General features: G+C 42.1%; 2 protein-coding genes across 17 annotated transcripts in view; one reads left to right on the top strand and one right to left on the bottom strand.

The window, feature by feature from the left end:
• The window catches only part of ZNF71 (zinc finger protein 71), a 204,484-nt gene extending 195,879 nt beyond the window's left edge, over positions 1-8,605 (top strand). For 6 of the 7 annotated variants that reach the window (XR_008622183.2, XR_010110942.1, XR_008622184.2 and 3 more), the window contains 2 exons: positions 37-289; positions 6,960-8,605. The gene's annotated coding sequence lies outside the window, so the exon portion shown is untranslated. The other variant, XR_008622181.2, reaches the window with a different exon arrangement.
• LOC100987733 (paternally-expressed gene 3 protein) overlaps positions 1-17,749 on the bottom strand; it is a 69,853-nt gene that overhangs the window by 20,281 nt on the left and 31,823 nt on the right. The window lies entirely within an intron of this gene.

Here is a 17,749-nt window from a genome sequence, read left to right on the forward strand (position 1 = left end):
CCTTCATTAATCTGTTGTTTCTTTCTGGTACCCTAGGGAACTCTCTTTCCTTCTCACTGAACTCTAGCTTCATCAATAACTCAGTGCCTCTGGCCAAGTTTTTAGCCTCTGGGACAACATCCACTATATCCATATGAGGCACTCATGTAACACGGTGATTAAGAGTACAGATGCTGGAGCCAGCAGCCTAAGTCTGAATCCTGACTGCCAATTATTAATTTAAGTTGTGGAACCATGGTCAAGTTACTCAACCTCTTTATGCCTCTGTCTCCTGGTCTACGAAATGAAGGTAATACCTATTTCACAGAGCTATTAATAGAAGAAAATGAATTAACATGAAAAAACACCTATGATAATACATTAAAACATTCTAAGTGCTCAAGTGTTCACTATTAGCATTTTAAAAATTCTTTTAAGTAATGTGGGAGCACAGAATGGGATTAATCATAATCCTTAGTTCATGATATGCTATCTTTATTGAGCCATGCATGGCTCTCATGGTTATTTTAAATTCATTTGTTTATATTTTTAAGTATAATTAAGGCCTGTGAATGTACTATCCAACCCAAAAGTAGAACATTCCCAATAACTTACATCTGCCTGTGTGCTTCTTTCATGTCCATACTCCAGCCTTCCCTCTAGAGATAAGTATGCCCTGAGGTCTGGTGTTAGTATTCATTGTTCCCTTGCTATATATATGCCCCAAACAATACTTTGCTTTTAGTTAGTATTATTTGTTTCAAAGGACTATAAGGACCCAGTGGCTTTCTTCTCTCATTCTTGAAATGCCTCCTTAGCTCTAATCTAATAACTTGAGTTTCTAAGATACCAGTCAAATTTTGGCAGAAGTTGAAATTCCAGCCTTTGTATCTCCCACATTTTATGCCCCCTTGCATCTAAAATTTAGCTAATCATTCTTGTTCTTGAATAGAAAGACTAAATAATGTAAAGACCAATTTTCCCAAATTTACACTTAATATATTAATGCCACAAGCAATCCCAGGAGATTTTTTTTTTTTTTTGTAGTGTGTGTGTCTTGTTTTATGTTGAAACTAAGGTTTACACTGGATAAGAAATGTGAGGCAAGGTGAACAAAGCTGATACACTCAGAGAAATAGTATATGTTAAAAGCAAAAGCCAAACCCACATAGGCATCAAAAGGAATGAAATCATGTCCTCTGCAGCAACATGGATGCAGCTGAAGCCATTAACCTAAGCAAATTAACACAGAATCTGCGGTGGCTCTTGTCTATAATTCCAGCATTTTGGGAGGCTGAGGTGGGTGGATCACAAGGTCAGGAGTTCGAGACCAGCCCTACCAACATGGTGAAACCCCGTCTTTACTAAAAATACAAAAATTAGCCAGGCGTGGTGGTGGGCCCCTGTAATTCTAGCTACTCGGGAGGCTGAGGCAGGAGAATTGCTTGAACCTGGGAGGTGGAGGTTGCAGTGAGCCGAGATCATGCCACTGCACTCTACCCTGGGTGACAGAGCAAGACTCTATCTCAAAAAAAAAAAAAAAAGAGAGAAAACCAAATACTACATGTTTCCGCTTTTAAGTGGGAGCTAAACACTGGGTATACATGGACTCTAAGATGGGAACAATAAACACGGAAAATTCCAAAAGGGGGTAATGAGGAAGGAGGGCAAAGGTTGAAAAACTGCCTATCCAGTACTATGTTCACTACTTGGGTGACAGAATCATTAGAAGCCCAAACTTCAGCAGCATCCAATATACCCATGTAATAAACTTGCAAATGCACCCCTGAACTTAAAATAAAAATTTTAAAATAACCCAAACCCCAAATTTCTTTCATCTCACATGAGATTAGGCAGATCAGACTGAATGTATAAAATGCATTCTTTCATTCATTCACTCAACAAAATTTCTATTTAGTTCCTATTACGTGCCAGGCATACAGCAGATATTCAATAAACAGAAGCAGCCAGTTGCTTCCTCCTTCTCACCTTCCTTCTCACATGCCTGAATAAAGTTTGCCACCATGGTTCCTGCCTCTTTGCTGTTCTTGGGCTGTTTCGACCTCACCCATGTCTGAATCTCCTCTGGCAGGGTGCTCAGAAACTGTGTCAGCACTAGTTGCTCTATCATCTGCTCCTTGGTGAGGATCTCTGGCTGCAGCCATTGCAAACAGAGCTCCTGGATTTGGCTCACAGCTTGATGAGGCCCATTCACTGACAGGTACTGAAAATCCCCAAACTTTTGATGAGAAACTTTCAGTGTCTCTGTTTCTAGTTTCTTCTCTTGACCACACACACAAAAGATGTAGGGATTCCTCAAGATATCTGAAACCCCTGTCACATCCAGCATCTCTACACCTTGGCCCTTTACAGGACAGAGCTACTCTTAAAGGCAGGCTGCTCCAGTACACAATGTTGTGGAAGATGGTAGGCGGCGCTGTATCAGCTGAAAGGATACAGAAACCTCAGGACCTGCAGAAATTACGTACAGACTTACAACTAGCCTGCATAGTTATGACTGGACAGTGGAGTGAAGGTGATCTGAACAAGTATTACACAAAAGATGACAGCTATAAATAGCCAATCAACATAAAACAAGGCTAAACTTCATTAGTTATCAGAGATATAGGAATTAAAACCCCAATAGGATAACACTATGCACCCTCCAAAATGTCCAAAATGAAAAAGTCAGACAATACCAAGTGTTGACAAGGAGAATAGAGCCACAGTAGGATGATATATTTGTATACTGGAATGCTAAACAGAAAATATGAATGTTAAGTTGCTGTTGAATGAAAGAAACCAGGCTCAAAAAAAAGGTCTGTATTATATGATTCCATTTATATAAAGGTCAAAAACAGGCAAAATAAACCTAAAGTGTTAGAAGTCAGAATAGTGGCTGCTGTTGAGGGGAAGGGTGGTAATGACTGGAACCAGGCATTAGGGCTTCTGGAAAGCTAGGAATGATGTGGACACAGTGTATTCACTTTCTGAAAACTGAGCTACACATTTGTGGTTTGTGCCCTTTTCCATATGTATATTTTGCTAAACATTTTTCAGCTGTATTATAGTTGTAGGAAAACATCTAGTCATAATATCAAGCGGAAAAAGGAAACCTGTACATAACAATATATGCTCACCCATATAAAGCAGAGAAAAGGTGGTAAACCAAAATACTGTGCCAGTGGGTTAAGTACGAACGGTAATATTATAAGTGATTTTTATAGGTGATTTTGTACTTTCTCCCTCAAAACTATTTTCTAGCTTCAAGATGTTCTACAACAAACCTTCATTTCTTCTGTAATCACAGAAATAAAACATACCTTCCATAAAGGCTACACTCACTCTAAGAAACCATGAACAAAGATGCCACTTGGGGAAAACATTTTTTTCTTTTCTTATCCCCACTAAAACTTACGCCTTTTATTTCTATAATTTAACAGTTTTTCCATTTGAAAGCATTTATTTTTGTTTTCCATTAGAAATCATAACGTAATGAACATCACTGAAACTAAGTATTTGCTCCCAAATTACATAGACAAAAGGGATAAACTGTTTTTAAAAGTTCTTGACACAATCTGCCAAATTTTCCTTTCAACGGCTACCAACTTCTTCTTCCAAACTCAATGTATAAGATTACATGTCTCACTCAGTCCACCTTACAAGCCAATAGTGCCATCTTCATGGGCTTGTAATCAGGGCAGTCACAAGAGCCCCATTCTCATAAAGCCCACAGGCCTAGTTTAATGCTTTACTGTCACTCTCTTGAAATTTTTCACAATTTTTTGGACAAGGAGCCCCACATTTTCATTTTGCCCTAGGCCCTGCAAATTATGTAACTGGTTCTGCCAATCAAGAGCATTATCATCCCTCAAAATCTGTTGTCAATTAGACAGATTTAAAAATATATCATTTTATTCTTTAATTTTACATTTCTTTTGATTAATAATACGGCTTTCTCTTTGTTTCAGATTTACAAGCCAATTATAAATTGTTCACGCCCGTTGTGCTTCTTTCCATTGGGGTGTTTCTTTTTTTTCTTTTCTTTTTTTTCTTTTTTTGAGGCAGAGTCTCGCTCAGTCGCCCAGGCTGGAGTGCAGTGGCGCAATCTTGGCTCACTGCAACCCCTGCCTCCTGGGCTCAAGTGATTCTCAAGCCTCAGCCTCCGGCCTTGGGGTGGGCTCCAGGCCCACCAGCGCAGAGCCGTCCTGGGTCCCTCCCTGCAGGGGCACCGATTTTAGGGCAGTCAGACGCAGCCTCGCCTCTGGGGTGGCTTTTCCACCACAAGGCCCCAGTAGGGCCCGCCGCGGAGTCTTCCTCACGAAGCCGCGCGCTGCCCCGCGCTGGATGCCTCTTGCGCCCTCAAGTCCACTGGGGCCCCAGCCCCGCCCAGGCCCCTGGCTGGGCTACCCGCGCGCCGGCCGCTATCCTACCCCGGGCCCAGCGAACTCACCTCGCACGCCTCACGCCCTGGCCTGGCTGAACGACTCCACGCCGTGACCAAAACCAGCAGCGCATGCGCCGTGGCTGGCTTGCGCGTGCGCTCTGCGGTGGACGGGCTGAGGAACCACAGCCGCTCCTGGCCAAGTGCCCCGTGAGACACGAGGATAGGGTTGGTACGGCGAGGAGAAGGGCGGCGACGTAGGAGGGCGCTCCTGTGACCTTCCTTCTTAAAACTAACGCCTTCTGTTGGTGGTGGGCGCCTATAACCCCAGCTACTCGAGAGGCTGAGGCAGGAGAATTGCTTGAACCTGGGAGGCAGAGGTTACAGTGAGCCGAGATCGCGCCACTGCACTCCAGCCTGGGCGACAGAGCGAGACTCCATCTCAAAAAAACAAAAACAAAACAAAACAACAAAAAAACTAATGCCTTATGTTAAGTTTTGGAGAGTTAATATATTACTTAGAACTTGAGGATAAGTGGTAAAAATAAAAAATAACAAACTAATTTCAAAAATTTGAAAATAAGCGGTAGTCAGTGAAAACCCTTCCTCACACCACGTGTGCACCATTCACCAAAATTTTACCCCCAAAACATACGTAACCACTGTAACTGATCTGAAGTGCCCCACCAATGTTTCTTTATACTTGTAGAAGAAATGTATATGTATATGTGTGTAAGGCTTCCCTCAGTATTCCTGGGGGATTTGTTTTAGGACCCCCCAGGGTATCAAATTTTGTGGACGCCGAAGCCTCATGTAAAATGGCATAGTATTTGCATATAATCTATGCACATGCTTAGGCATACTTTAAATCATCTCTAGATTACTTACATTACCTAGTACAGTACCTACACATCATTCTTGCGGATTTGACAGTACGCAGCACACATGGCAAATTTAAGTTGTGGTTTTTGGAACTTGGTGGAATTTTCTTCCAAATTTTTCTTTTTCTTTTTTTTTTAACTTTGTTAGAGATGATGTCTCACTCTGTCACCCAGGCTAGAGTGACAGAACAGTGGCATCCTGGAAGCTGGATGCCACTGCTGCAGGTTGGCTCCACTCATGCCCGAACCTCTAAGCTGGAGGCTGATCCCCACTGGAGAGTGGGTCAGTCGTCTAGGCCCAGGAATGACCAAGCAAAGCTTACCCTCTGGCTGCTCACCCATGGACAACTGGGGTGAGCTTGCTCAGTGAGTCCACTAAAGGTCCCCCAGGCAGTGGGGGGCGGGGAGGCTGACCATATGCCCAGAATGAGTGGGACAAAGAGCAGGCAAATGAAAGCGTTGCCAGAAAAGGGTCTTGATCCAAACCCCAAAAGAGGGTTCTTGGATCTCGCACAGGAAGGAATTCAAGGCAAGTCACAGAGCATGGTGAAAAAGGCAAGTTTATTAGAAGCTATTCCATTACAGAGCAGGGTGTCGTCAGAAAGCAAGCAGACAAACACACCATCTTTGTTTTAAGTTTTTAGGGGTCTTGTCTACGTAAAGACTAAACTAAGCTGTGACTACGTGAGGGTGAGCTGAAAGCATGACAAAATTTATTATTCTATTGATTTAAAGAGGCCAGGCACGGTGGCTCGGCCAGGCATGGTGGTTCACACCTGTAATCCCAGCACTTTGGGAGGCTGAGGCAGGCAGATGACCTGAGGTCAAGAGTTTGAGACCAGCCTAATCAACATGGTGAGACCCCCTCTCTACTAAAAATATTTAAAAAAAATAGCTGGGTGTGGTGGTGCACACTTGTAGTCCTAGCTACTCAGGAGGCTGAGGCATGAGAATGGCTTGAACTCGTGAAGTGCAGTGAGTTGCCCACTGCACTCCAGCCTGGGCAACAGAGTGAGACTATGTCTCAAATAAATAAATAAACAAATAAATAAATAAATAAGCTGTGACTATGTGAGGGTGAGCTGAAAGCATGACAAAATTTATTATTATATTGATGTAAAGAAAACCATCCTTAGAAAGGTGAGAGAGGAATTGAAGGGTTGACAGTGTAGACTACAGAACCAGGAAATGACCTACCAGCAAGTCTTTTATGTGTGTGTGTTCTTTTCTATTTCTTTCTGTTTATTCCTGTTAGTGTTTGTTCTTATGCCTGTGAAAACCTCCTGCATGCCAATTTCCATGCACTGGAGGAACTTGGATTTCTCCCCGTCTTAAAAGTACCTCTTTCTTCTTCTCCTCCTTCTTCCCCTCCTCCTCCTCCTCTTCCTCCTCCCTGAGGCCCTAAAAACAAGGTGGCCTTGGCTGCTCTACCAAAAGGAGGATGATTCAGAGGCTGTGAGTTTAAGGGACCACTTTTGGGGGATTGGAAGAAATCTCCATTATGAGGTTAAGGTACCTGTGGGAGACTACCTGAGACAGGGTGCCAGTGATGCCCACTAGCCTCAATAAGACACCAGGGATGCCTGAGTGCAATGGTCAATATCGGTTTTGTGCACAGTAAGGAAAATTTAGAGCTTAAATGGTTAATCTGCTGATACAGAGTTAAGTAGAGTCCTCTAAAGCTCCATATCTTCCTTTCTTTTCTTCTCTGCCAGCTTTGAATCTGCTGTTATTAAGTTGCTGGTGCTGAAATAACACTTATTATTTATGGTCTAACTGAAATGGGAACACTGGAAACTTCTTTGAAACTGAAGAAAAAAATGAAAAAAGTTTTTACAATCAAAACTGCCATGAAGACTGCTTTACCCAAAATTTTGGTCCACAGCTTTCATTGAATTACTTATCAGGGCAAACAAAGTTTAGCCACGTGAACACGTTCCAATTTTGTTAGAAATAATTTGGATCCAGCTATCTTTATACAATGGTGAGTTCGTATTGCATCTCATGGCTAAAATACTGAGGTAAAGGCTTTTGGATCTTTGTGTGTGTGTGTGTGCATGTGACAAAAACAAGCAATGGGGAAAGGAGTCCCTATTTAATAAACGGTGTTGGGAGAACTGGCTAGCCATATGCAGAAAGTTGAAACTGGAGCCCCTCCTTATACCATATACAAAAATCAACTCAAGATGAATTAAAGACTTAAATGTAAAAACCCAGACTATAAAAACCCTAGAAGAAAATCTAGGCAATACCATTCAGGACATGGACACAGGCAAATATTTCATGACAAAGATGCCAAAAGCAGTAGCAACAAAAGCAAAAATTGACAAATGGAATCTAATTAAACTAAAGAGCTTCTGTACAGCAAAGAAATTATCATCAGAGTGAACAGACAACTTACAGCATGGGAGAAAATTTTTGCAATATATCCATCTGACAAAGGTCTAATATCCAGCATCTACAAGGAACTTAAACAAATTTACAAGAAAAAAAAACAACGCCATTAAAAAATGGGCAAAGGACGTGGACAGACACTTCTCAAAAGAAGAAATTTATGTGGGCAATGAACATTTTTTTAAAAAAAGCTCAACACCACTGATGATTAGAGAAATGCACATGAAAACCACAATGAGATACCATCTCACACCAGTCAGAATGGCTATTACTTAAAGGTCAAAAAACAACAGATGATAGCAAGGTTGTGAAGAAAAATGAATACTTTTATACGTTGGTTGGAGTATAAATTAGTTCTACGCTTGTCGAAGACAGTGTGGTGATTCCTCAAAGACCTAGGGGAAGAAATATCATTTGACCCAGCAATCTCATTACTGGGTATATACCTAGAGGAATATAAATCATTCTATTATAAAGATACATGTGCATGTTCATTGCAAAATAGCAAAAACATGGAATCAACCTAAATGCTCATCAATGACAGACTTGATAAAGGAAATATGGTATGTATACACCAAGGAATACCATGCAGCCATAAAAAGGAACAAGATAATGTCTTTTGCAGGGACCTGGATGGAACCAGAAGCCATTATCCTCAGCAAATTAATGCAGGAAGAGAAAAGCAAATACCACATGTTCTCACTTGTAAGTGGAAGCTGAATGATGAGAACACATGGACACATGGTGGGGAACAATACACACTGGGGCCTGTTGCAGGGTGCGGAGTGGGAGGGAGAGCATCGGGAAGAATAGCTAATGCATGCTGGGCTTAATACCTAGGGGATGGAATGATCTGTGCAGCAAACCACTATGGCACACATTTACCTATGTAACAAACCTACACATCCTGCACATGTACCCCTGACCTTAAAATAAAAGTTGGAAATAAAAAAAAACCCTAAACATACACCTACTACCTGATCCAGTGATTTCATTTTTAACTATTTACCCAAGAGAAATAAAAACATATGGCCACACATGCAAAAGAAATACTTGTACATGAATGTTCTTAGCAGCTATATTCATAATAGCCAAAAATCTGGAAACAGGCCAGGTGTCAATCAATAGTAGAATAAATAACCAAAGTATGCTAGGTTCATGCGATGGAATACTACACTCAGCAAAAAAGGAACAAACTGCCTATACATGCTATAAAATGGATGAATATAGAAAAACATGCTGAGTGAAAGAAGAGTTACACAACGAATGCATGCTGTGTCATTCCATTCATGCTAATTCTACAACAAGCAAAACTAATGTGTGGTGAAAATAAATTGGTGGTTGCCCCTAAGGAGACAGAGTTGGAGACTGATTGATGAGGAGCAAGAGGGAATTTTGGGATTGACAATATTGTTTTGTATATTAATAGAGATTTGAGTTACACAGGTGTACATATTTTCCAAAACTCATTGAATAATATCCTTAAGATCTGTATGTTTTGATGTATGTAAATTTGACCTCACAATAGAAAAAAAAGAATCCTTAAAAAAATGAAAGAACTAAGTACATATAAATGGGAAAAATGCTTGTAGACAGACTTTTCATGTAATTTAAAATCTTATAATTATCTTGAATAATAAATACTCATTAGATGTTGGGTGTTTTCCAATTAAAAATGGGTTATAATATGAAAAAACCATGTTTCTAAAAATTACAGAATGGTTTCAGCTATAAAATGCTAACATCTGATAAACAGTTCAAGATTTATTGCTTCCTGAGTTTTCACTAAAATTTAAGGTTACTAAAAGTAAGAATTGCAATAATATATAACTCTGTAAGTTGTATTCTTATTGAGAAAACAATAATTTTATGTAGTTTAGAGGTTATTTAAAAGTTATTTATTTAAAAAGGTAGAAAGGAACCAGTAAGTAAGAGAGAGAAAGAGAGAAAAGATTTTTAGACATAAAGATGTATTTTTGGTAAGAAAAGAAATAATTTTATATAAGAAAAGGATTTCATGTGGTAAAGTTTTGTCCTAAAATAAAATGACCGATTATTTTAAAAGAGGTATTATAGAACAAATCAAAAGGTCCAAGCATGTCATAGATGGTCTGTGTAAGTTCATGATCAAGTCTGTGGAAGAAAATTTATAAAAGGAATTTTGTATATGATTAAGTTGGCTATAATTAATAAGAAATTATTCATAATAGTCTTTCTGAGATTGGTCCCCTATGTTAAAACAAGGTTTCTTGATGGTATTACTTTTTTTTTTTTTTTTTTTTTGAGACAGAGTCTTGCTCTGTCACCCAGGCTGGAGTGCAGTGGCACGATCTTGGCTCACTGCAACCTCCGCCTCCCAGGTTCAAGCAATTCTCTGCCTCAGCCTCCCGAGTAGCTGGGATTACAGGTGCCCACCACCATGCCCGGCTAATTTTTTGTGTTTTTAGTAGAGACAGGGCATTCATCATGTTGGCCAGGCTGGTCTTGAACTCCTGACCTCGTGATCCACCTGCCTCGCCCTCCCAAAGTGCTGGGATTACAGGTGTGAGCCACCTCTCCCGGTCTCTTTATGGTATTAATTTACTATTAATGAGATTGTAAGAGGTTTTGATTTTTAATTCTATAATCTTCGACCTATAGCTCCCTTATCCTCAGTGGCCTCTGCAGGCAACACACTCCCTCCTTACCAATCCCCTTCAGACTCCGCTGAGGGACTCAGCCCAGCCACTACCTGGAGCAGGACATTTACCAGCCTTACTCTATGATGTCCCTTCCAGCAGGTCCCCAGTGCGGAAAGAGAGATGTTTGCTGTACATTTTCCCTTCACAACTTCAGAGCTTTATAACGGAAAGTCTCATTCTAAAGGACTAAGGGAAGATCCTGAGGGGTTTCAAAACCTCATTCAGAATAGTTTCAGACCCATGACCTCAACTGGGCAGATGTCCAGTCCCTTTTAATATTCTCCTCAGTGAAACAGAAAAATACCTCTGCTCTCAAAAGGGCAAGGGAGGAAGTGGACCAATCCCATAGAGAAGAGACAAACAATCCTATTGTAGCTCTCAGAGCACAGCAGACATTAGACATAAACTCCAAAAAGTAAAATTAGAGCTTGATGCTCTCATCTCAAGACTAGTAGACCTGGCCAATAAGGTGTCCAACAACCGGGATAGGGATGAAGAACATAAAGAAGACAGAGAGGACAAATGGCAAGCCCACCTACTGGCTGTTGCCCTCAAGTGCCAGCTGGATAACTCACAGGATACCTATCCATAAAGTACCACAGCTGAAGAGAGTGATCCCTGGTCCCCTAACAGAAAGGATCCTAAAGACCTAAGGGACTAGGACCAAACCAACATGCCCTCTATAAGGGGGAGGATCACTGGAAAAGGGACTGTCTCCTTCATGTCTGAAGGGAGGGGGAAGAGGGTAGGTTCCACCAGGTACCTCACAGAGGCAGATGGTCCAAGTAGTAAAAATGACAGGTCCTGGGGACTCCTCAATTGGCCCTCCAGGTGTCCATCCCCCAGGAGCCCAGGCTGACACTGGGCATGAGGAACAAGCCTGTTGACTTCTTGGTCAACACAGGGGGCCACCTACTTGGTTTTGAATACCCCCAAGGATAAAATTACCCACCAAAATTGACTATGGAAACGTGAGGGAAGGCAAAAGATAGCCCCTTTATTGAGCTCCTAAAATATAAACTAGATCAAACGAGATGCACTAAAAGGGATGACCCCAATGATTAAAAAGCTTAGAAAACAGGGACTTCTGAGGGCCTGTCAATCCCCTTGCAGTACTCCTATCCTCCGTGTTAAGAAATCAAATGGAAAATACCAATTAGTGTAAGATTTAAGGACAATTAATGAGGTCACAGAAAACAGAAACCCAGGGTACCTAATCCTTATACTCTATGGTCCACTCTGCCTCCAAGTTGTACATGGTACTCAGTCCTGGATCTAAAAGATGACTTTTTCTGCATTCCACTGGCCACAGACTCTCAGCCTCTCTTCACTTTCAAATGGCAGGATCCTCAGACAGGCAGGAAACAGCAACTGACATTTACTGTGTTGACCCAGGTGTTCAAAAAACTTCCCCAAAATATCTGGAGAGGCCCTAGCCATGAAGCTGGAGGATCTGACCATTTCGAATGGATGGGAGAATGTGACCAAGCATTCCAAAAGCTGAAAACCCAGCTCACAAGGGACCCAGAATTAGCCCTACCTGATTTAAGCAAACCTTCCCATGTTTATGTTCATGAGAGGGGAAGAATTGCCCTAGGAATACATATTCAAAGCTTGGACCCACTGACCTGGGTAATGATCTACTTTTCCAAGCAGCTGGACTCAGTTGCTAAAGGATGGCCACCTTGCCTTTGGTTGGGGATGGCCATGGCCACTCTTTCAAAAGAGACAAAAAAGTTAACTGTCTGGACTCCCCACCATACCCAGACCCTCATAAAAGAAAGGGGGCAGAAGGGCTGTCCCCAGGCAAGGCTATCCAGTTACAGGTAATGCTTATTGATGACCCCCACATAACTTTGAAGGTGTGTAACAGCTTGAACCCTGCCACCCTCTTTCCATCTGAAGATGGTTACCTATCTCACAACTGCTTAGAGGTGATGGTGAAGTGTACTCCAGTAGCCCAGACCTTAAAAGTGAACCTACTGAAAATGTGGAAGTCCAATGGTTCACTGGTAGGAGCAGCTATCTGCAAGAGGAACAGAGGAGGGCAGATGTGCTATGTTCTCTCCCACTGAAGTTACACAAGCCAGCGCTCTCTTTCCAGGATGCTCTTCACAGAAAGCAGAGCTTGTTGCTCTAACCCAGGCATTAGAGTTTGGGGAAGGGAAGGTCCTCACCGTATACACTGATTCCAGGCACGTGTATTCCATCTTACACCCACATGGGGCTATTTGGAAGGAAAGGGGCAGGTTAAACTCTTAAACGTTAGTGCCATCATTTTAAGATTATTGGAAGCTGGAAGAAAACCAGCCCACATGGCAATAGTTTGTTGCTGAAGCCACCAGAAGTGGGACATTGAGGTAATTAAAGAGAATAATAAAGCCAACCTAGGGTCAAAACAGGCAGCTTCAGGGAAGGTCACATTCCAAATGCCACTTTTGCCTTTCCTCCTGGGTCCTGCTCTTTTAACCCTAGTTTTCTCTCAAAAGGAATGGAAAAAGGCCACCAAATGGGGTTATACCAAAAATCCTGACCATCCAGGATGGCTAATAAACCCTCGTGGACAATTTCTTTTCCTAAAAACAGTTGCACTGCAGGCCATTAAAAAGGCTCACTCTAACACCCACTTTGGTGAAGAAATCCTTTATAACTGATTTTGTGAAAGCATGACTGTCCCAAACTTCAGGGAGTCAATCAAAAAGGTGGCTGGGACTCATCCCACCTACTATGTTAATAACCCCTGATACCCACCCCACGTGGGGATAGCGGGGGTGAGAGGAACTCAGAGAGGGCTCCTCAGCTGGTCCAGTTCCAAGGTAGATGTCCAGGGGAAGATGAGAAAGTTGATTTCATAGTTATGCCCAGAGGCTTGGGAAACTTTAAATACCTCCTGATCTTCACTGACACCTTTTCAGGGTGGATAGAAGCCTTTGCCACCTGCACTGACACTGCACATCAGGTGGCAAAGGTGCTATTAAAGAAAGTTGTCCCAAGAATTGGGCTGCCTCAGTCAATCTAACTGAGGGACCAGCATTCATATCTTCCATTACTGAAGCTACTTCTCAAAGCCTAGAAACAAGATAGCACCCACATGCTACCTGGAGACTGCAGTCTTCAGGTAAGCAACGAGTAGGTGTAGCGATTTCTGTCAAGACTATTATTCCTACCTAATGGTTGAGTATTTCCTCTTCTACATGCTTGACGTACTATGATCTCATGTAACCCTCACAAGGTAGCCTCTGTTGTTATTTCTCCATTTTACAGAAGAGGAAACTGAGACAAGAAAGCTTCAGTAACTTGTCCCACTCAGTATGATTAGAATGGGACAGGCAGAGGGTTAGGATTAGAAGTGTGCATCTAACCTTCTTCAAGGGTGGAAATTTCCAATCAGTTATGTTACAAACATTTGTAAAATAGGCATGTTCCAAGAATGGTACAAGTAATGCACTCACTTAAACCTTATAGTAACCCTGTAACGGGGGTACTAACACCAGCCCCATTTTACAGATGAGGAAACTGAGGCACAGAATAGTTAAGGAAATAACCCAAGATTGACAGCTGTTAGTGGCAGAGGCAATATTTGTGACCAGGCAGTTAGACCCCAGAGTCTGGGCTTTCAGCTTCACCAGGCTGGCATTTTCAGCTGCGAGGCATCAGAGTAGACTGGAGGGTTGGGTCTCTGCTCTGTCCCCCTTCCTTTGCAGAACCATCCTTCCTCTGCTCCAGGGTTTTTCAGCCTTGGCTCTACTGACATTTTGGGTCGGTTCATTCTGTGTCCTGGGGGTGGGGACACTGTCGTGTGCATTATAGGGTATTGAGCAGCTTCCACCCATGAGATGCTGGTAGCATCACCCCTTCAGTTGTGACAACCAGAAATGTTTCCAGACATTGCCACATGTCCCCTGGAGGGCAAATCGTTCAATCCCATTTGAGAACCACAGACTTACTCCACAATTTCATTGTTTAACTTTAGGGAGAGTCTGGGACCTTCCACTGGGAAGGGCCAGGCACGCAACTCAGGCTGGGCCAATGAGAGTCCTACATCCCCCAGTTGTGGATTGGTTCTGCAGTAGACATGTGACCCATCATGGACCAATCAAAATATTCCCCAATCCTTCCTTACTTGCTTTATCTAAGTGTCTCCCACTGATTGTTTATTAGTTGCAAGGAGGGAAACCAGAAAGTATTCAGTGGGTAAATCAGGCAAACACCTTGACTGGGTGGATCAAAACTAGCATCACCAGTGATGGCATATGGATCTCTTGTAGGTTAAAACGTGAGGTCCTGAGAGGACACAGAATCACTTATGTGGTATTCCAGGAACGACTGCATAACCTGAATCTAATTCATAGGAAAATGGCCCCCCAAACCCCAAAGTGTGTCAGAGTGTGACTTAGAAACCAAAGAAAGGCTGAGGAGGTTTTCCAGATTAAAGGAGGCTACTTTACAACTGCTAAACACAGGCCTGGTCCTAGCCCTAGAAAGGATACTGTACTGGAGAAAAAAAGAATATTTAAATGGAGGGTATTTAGCAAGTTGATAAAATTGGAATATTGACAGATTTGATAAAAGCACTGTGTCAATATTAAATGTGCAAAGGTTATAATAGTACCTCAGTTATGTAAGAGAAAATTCTTATTCTTAGGTGACACAGACTGAAGTATTCAGAGGTGAGCTTTGTGATGTGTGAAATCTATGCCCAGTGGTTATAAAAAGAATGTATTAGGTATATATATAATAGAGTGTGCAAATGACAAAACAAATAGGAGAAATGTTACCAATCAGTGAAGATGGGTGATCTTTGTACTATTCTTGCAACTTTCCCATGAGTTTTAAATTATTTCCCAATATTTGTTTCATTCCTGTAATGAAGAGCCCCCAATTAATAGATGCTTAAATATGACAGATGTTTATTTCTCACGTAAAAGCCTGGATAGGTAGTCAAGAATCATCAGACATAAGCTCTTATCTCATTACTCTGACATCTTCAATACATGGCTTCCCTTTTTTGATCCAAGATGGTTGCTCCAGTTCCTACCATCATTTCTACATTCCAGCCTGTGGGGAAGGGGGAGGAGAGAGTAGAAGGCTGGTTGTGACCTGGAAATCACACATACCTTTACTGTGCTCATCCCACAGACCAGACATTAGTCACATGCCTACTTCTAGCTGCAAGGGAAGCTGAGAAAATATTTACTTCTTCTAAATAGCCACATAACCAGTCAACATTTAGCAAGAACAGGAGAATGTATATTGGGAGATATATTGTTACTGCCTTCCTCCCCGTACATACTGCTGTGGTCTGAATGTTTGTGTCCCCACAAAACTCATATGTTGATGTTCAAACCCCAATCCAACAGTACTAAGAGGTGGGGCCTTTAGGAGGTGATTAGGTCATGAGGGCTAAGCCCTCATGAATGGGATTAGTGCCCTTATAAAAGATGTGCAAGGGAGCTACCTAGCCTCTTTTGCCATGTGAGGATGCAGCAAGAAGTCATCATCTTTGAAGCAGAAAGCAAGCCCTCATCAGACTCCATATTTGCTGGCACCTTGATCTTGGACTTCCCAGCCTCCAGAACTGTGAGCAGTAAATTTCTGTTGTTTATAAATTCCCCAGTCTAAGATATTTTGTTATGGCAGCCCAAATATACACATACTCTTGGTTCCATGAGGGCAGGGACCATGTCTGATTTGTCCCCCACAGAATGCCAAATGCCCCAAACAGTACCTGACACTTACAAATGGCCCATCAATTATTGAATGAATTAAGGTGGCTTGGGAGTTCAGAGTCAGAGAAATTTTAAGAAGACTTTGCATGGAGATGAGACCTCATGGTTCTTGAATAAAAGGCAAAACGTGGTTATAAACCAAAATGAAAATTGACTGCTTTCCCAGTGATCCCTGAAGACTAATTCAAGATGACAGGCAAATGACCAACGTATCCCTTTATGCGCTTCCTCATGATGGGATGAGGGAAAAAACAGAATAAAGAACTTAAATCAGAATTTTTTGAGAAAGTGAGTTCCCATTTGTATCATGTTATGATTATACAGACAGAAACTTTCCATATGTTCAGCTGTGATAGGATAGATTCCCTTGAAAATAAGTCTTCTTGAGTTTGGAATGGTCATCAATATCTGTGACAGGGCAACAACAACAAAAAAACATGTCTAGGCCAGGCACAGTGGCTCACGCCTGTAATCCCAGGATTTTGGGAGGCCAAGGCAAGAGGGTCACTTGAGCCCTGGGCACCATATTGAGATCCTGTCTCTACAAAAAATTAAAAAATTGGCTGGGTGTGGTGGCACCTGCCTGTGATCCCAGCTACACAAGAAGATGAGGCCAGAGGATCACTCGAGCCCAGGAGGTTGAGGCTGCAGTGAGCTGTGTTTGTGCCACTGCACTTCAGGCTGGGCAACAGAGTGAGACCTTGTCTCAAAAAAGAAAGAAAATTAAAAAGAAAACACATTTGTGCTAGAATTCTCTGCTTGCAAGTAACTTAAATTCATTCAGGTTAATTTAAGGGGGAAACTGGATCTTACTGGAATAATATTGTGTAGCTTAAAATAGTGAGTAAAGAGTTATCAGTCCTTCTAGTAGGACAGCAATCAAAGAAGACTTGTTAATCTCATTAGGGGGAAATAATAGACTCTCTTTTCTCAGTGTGGCCATAAGAATGACTGGGCTTTGAACACCTTCAATCTATGTATTGCTCTGCTGAAAATTCAAATTCTTGGGTGAGGAAGTCTGACTGGTCTACCCCAAACCACGTAATTAGTCCTTCACTGGCATGAGGGAGGGGCAGGGATGGTGATCAGAAGGAATGGGGTCAGGATAGTCCACCAAAACCATGCAGTGTGCTGTTATTTAACGGATGCTGGGCATACAGAAGAGCTATCCTGGACAATTCACCTTTTGGCTTTGTGGAAGAAACCATGCAATTATCACGGGGAACCTTCTTGAACTACTTTGGTTTGAGAGTAGTCTCCCCAGATTTTTTCTGTACTCCTTGCTGCTGCATATGGTATATAAGTGGTACGAGGCATGCAGTAAGTCAGCAGACATTCCTGAGAGGCTGGTGGGCAGGAAAAGTCAAGTCTAAGCCCAGAATGAATCTCTATTCCATGAGGCTACAAAACTGCCCTTTCTGTGGTTAAAAGGGCTTGGTATGATCAATCAATCTGCTGTCTGGCTGGTGGGGAGATATGGTACCAGTCCTGGCTTCTTCATCACTCCTGCCTTTCTAGGGGAGGAGTGACTTAAACTCGAGAGCTGGCTAGCCTGCAGACAGCGTATGTTCATTGCTCTTCACCCTGCAATGTTCTGATCCCCAACAATTAGTGTTTAGATTCAACATCCACTAATCCTTGAGAGGTTTGTCAAAAAATGGATTAACCATGTAAAAGAAACCCAAGGGCAGGCAGTTCAGC

The sequence above is a fragment of the Pan paniscus genome, chromosome 20, assembly GCF_029289425.2.
Source record: "Pan paniscus chromosome 20, NHGRI_mPanPan1-v2.0_pri, whole genome shotgun sequence".
NCBI lineage: Eukaryota > Metazoa > Chordata > Mammalia > Primates > Hominidae > Pan > Pan paniscus.